Below are 4,151 nucleotides of genomic sequence, written 5' to 3' on the forward strand. Positions count from 1 at the left end.
ACTTTTTAAACATTTCAATGAGAGACAAAAGTTAAAACATGTGAAAATGACATCATTGTCTTTTTTTTTCTCTGGAGTGCAAGTTATAAAATTACCTTTTATAATGGAAAAGTTTCTTCCACAGTTCTATCTCTTCAACTGTTGCTCATTTCTCTCTCTTTCTCTATTCAAGAAATATTGGTTCAATTTAATTATTCATTGAGCTAATTTCTATTTGAACTAACATTGGATTATATTTGAAAAAAATATCAATCTAATCGGATATTTATATCTAAATATGTGGTCCCACATTTATCTAGTTTTTTTTTTTCAAAAATGTTTGGATTTATAAATTTTAGGATTCGAATAAGGCAATTGCATTTGCAACAAGATTTATTATTATAATTGACATTATTGCCAATCTTTTTCAGTTTGGACTTCCAACAAGGTTTATTGGTTAATTCATATCTTGATCACTATAATAATGATTCAGTGGGGCACCATTTGAATGAAGGGCGAATGCACCAAACTAGTAAATGGTTTCTTAATGAATGAATGACTTGCAAATCTGCGACCTCTACCCAGCGTACCATCCCATTTTCATTCTCAGTTGGACAATTAAAGTTTCCATCTAGTTTTAACTATTTTTTAGATCGGTAAATTCCCTTCTTTTCCCCTTTTCAAGTTCAATGTGTCTTGAAATTGGATCAAAGCTTTTTGTTGCTGCTTTATATTATATGATATTCAAATAAAAAACAATTCATCGAAGATAACCTTCTTCTTCACATATTGGCAAGAAACCTTTTAGATCCAGTTCAATTTCATTCCAATTTCTCTCTTTTTTTTCATTGATTCGATGTCTGGGTCGTGTTACAAGCGCAAATTCCTAATTTTTTTTTACTTTACTTTCTTCCTCACTTTTTCGGCAACTACACAGAGCACAAACAACAAACCGGAAAGGAAAAGCAAAAGGCACATATGGAGCAATGAAGAAGCCCTTGAAGGAGTACCAGTGAAAGAGGCAAACACTGAACTGAAGCATGGCAAACTTCTCGGCTGAGTCCTTGACCTTAAAGTAGCAGACGTTGACGCGGTTGAACTGATTCTACAAAAATGGTAGAAGACGGGTTGAACTGATTCTGCAAAAATGGTCAAAGACGGGTTAAACTGATTCTGCAAAAATGGTTGAGGACGGGTTGAACTGATTCTGCAAAAATGGACGGGTTGAACTAATTCTGTAAGAATGGTCGATGATGGATTGAACTGATTCTGCAAAAATAGTTGAAGACTGTTTGAACTGATTCTGCAAAAATCAGTGTTCTAAAAATGGGCCTAGGCGGCCTTCTAGGCGCTGGACGGCAATAGACCACCATGATTAACTCATACTCAACTACAAAATTGAAAAGGACATTAGGCGGCGCGCTAGACGGGATTAGGCGGGACTAGGCGAAGACATGCAAGTCTGGGCGGAGCTGGGCGAAGACTAATCGCGCATGTACGAATATGCTAGAATCTTCAAAAAATTTTGTTGCAGAGTCAATCTCCATGAAGAGAAAGATAACTTTGTTCTCCAAACCTAACTTTAATTGCACGATTTCAGAATTAGATCCTCTCTAGATCCCCCCACTGGGTATCAATGAATACAAACTGTTCATCAAAAATCATGCGGCCACAATTTTTGTCTTTTTATATTTTTCACGTAAAACGATGCTGATTTACTTTTGAAAATATAAAAAGCATGTAATTGTGATCACACAATATTTGATGAACAATTGGTATTCATTGATCCCTCGGATCCCCAGTGAGGAGATCCGTTAAGGATCTAATTCCCACAATTTCAATTAAGATGGTCCCATCATCTTTTCTCTATAGTAGCAACCTGCACATCTTCTTTGAAATGGTCCCCACCGTTGTTTTTATTACTTTTTATACTCTTTTATTTTTCCTCTCTTAACCCCATTATTACTTCTTCTTCTTCTTTTCATTTTTTGTAATGTTTTATTATCCTTTTTTTTTTAAGATCACACTTTATTATGTACTTAAAAGGCTAAGGGGGGTGTATTCAATTAGGATTTTGAGAGAGTCTCAGAGAGTTTAAATCTATGGAATTTGAGAGAGTTTGAGAGAAAGAAAAAAAGAATTCCCAGAGATTTTGAGTGAATTAATTATAACTTCCAGAGAACTCACATGAATTATGAGAGAATTTTTTACATGAGGTTAGAGAATTGTAGAGAATTTGATCAACAATTTCCTTCCCTTTACAAGCCAAAATCAGTTTCATCTTACTAATACCAAATCGCAATACCAAGTTCAAATGCAATGTTTTCAAGTAGCTATCAAAGTGAAATTAAACATTGGCATCCAAAATCTTGAAAGTTAAGGCTTACAAAATAAACTAGCTATCAAAGTTTTTCAAACACAAATTGCATACTCCAATCCGTAAAAATAATTAATTATATTTCTCATCTTTGAATGCTATCACTCATAGCATCTGTCCACATATTTGTAGCTATGCCAGCTCTCCATGCATTAGCAATCTGTCGTTGTTGCTCTTGAGTTTGATTACCTAGTTCACCATCATTTTCTTCATCTTCAAATTCATCATCTTCTTGTTCGATTGGAAATTCATCAGAACGGCACTCTTTGCGAAGAAAGTTGTGCAACCCTGCAAAAGCTAACACTAACTTTGCTTGTGTTTTAATTGGAAATGGAGGTGCGGACTTAAAAATTGTAAATCGAGATTTAAATACACCAAATATCCTCTCCACTACGTTTCTCAAGGAAGCATGTAGAAGATTGAACAACTCATTCGCATTTACGGGGTCACGATCGTCACCAGCAAAATCTTGGAGATGATATCGAACACCTCGAAACGGAGTTAAAAATTGACGACGATTTGCAAATCCACAATCCACTAGAAAAAATTTACCTAAAAATAAAACACATAAAGTTATTATTTATGGTACGTCCTAGTGTAAATAAATCAATGAATTAATACAAACCTTCTGGCACTTTAAGTCCGTTCCTCCTTGATACAGCATCATGTAACAGTTTGGAGTCATGAGCTAAACCCTCCCATCCGCTAAGAATATATATGAATTCCAAATCAAAGTTACAAGCAGCTAATACATTTTGTGATTATTTTACCATGACGATCACGATAGCTAGCTACTTCGGGTCCTGATACCATTGCTGGTATATGTGTTCCATCAATAGCTCCAACACAATCCTAAAATAATTATAAGAGTTAATACATAGCTAACAATATGTTCATGAAAGTAAAAAAGACTCTTGAGAAGGGAAAATACGAGGAGGTACCATGGCATATTATTAACCCTAAAGCTTCTGGAGAAGGGAAAGTAAAAAAGATTGGGACAACAAATTGTTATTAATAGGTTTCACGGTGAAGTTAGATTTTTCCCTTCATTTGAAAACCCTATTAAGAAGATGGCTAGTTATGCAAGGAACCCTATTAATAATATGTCAACTTCACCGTGAAGAAATCGTGGGCATCAAAGTTTGGGCCGGCAATGGCGAAGAACCATTGGTTAGGTTGCAGGGTTCTGGTATATGGAGAAGATGACTATAAAAAGGATTGGGACAACAGATTGATTATATTATTAATAGGGTTATATGAATGGTAAAAGAAACAAATTCGCAGCGTTCACAACAAGGACAAAATCGAAGCAGAAGAATAATGGGAAGAAGTTGCAGAGGAAGAAAGATTGTACCTTCGCTCGGAGAGACTAGAGAAGACGCTCTCTGGAGGAGAGAGCAGCACACTCAAAATCTCTCAAAGTTTCTAGGGTTGAGGTGAGATTTGCCAAGCTCTTTGGTATTTATACATATCACCTTGAAATCCTCCAAAATCCACCAAATCACAAATCCGCTCAAATCCAATTCCTTTTTCAATACACCTAAATTTTTAGAGACTTTCAAAAAGTTATGATTGAATACACCTAAATTTATAGGGAATTGTAAGAAGTCTTTAAGAATCTCAATCGAATACACCAAGATTTTTATAAAATCTTTTAAATTCCTAATTGAATACCCCTGAAATTATTAATTCCCTGAAACTTTCTGAGAATTCTAATTGAATATACCCCCCTAAAACTCTCACCTAAAAAAAACATTATTTAATGTTAAATTTTGATTAATTTATAATTCTAAAT

At 34.7% G+C, this 4,151-nt stretch overlaps 1 long non-coding RNA gene across 1 annotated transcript; it reads right to left on the reverse strand.

Annotated features, from left to right (window-relative positions):
* Positions 1 to 2,236: 2,236 nt before the first annotated feature.
* LOC139193509 (uncharacterized) lies at positions 2,237 to 3,938 on the reverse strand. The gene is made up of 3 exons (XR_011577707.1): positions 3,711 to 3,938; positions 2,982 to 3,208; positions 2,237 to 2,908 (listed from the first exon to the last, which is right to left on the reverse strand). It is a non-coding gene; the product is annotated as an uncharacterized lncRNA (long non-coding RNA).
* Positions 3,939 to 4,151: the final 213 nt, after the last annotated feature.

The sequence above is a fragment of the Malus domestica genome, chromosome 17, assembly GCF_042453785.1.
Source record: "Malus domestica chromosome 17, GDT2T_hap1".
Lineage (NCBI taxonomy): Eukaryota > Viridiplantae > Streptophyta > Magnoliopsida > Rosales > Rosaceae > Malus > Malus domestica.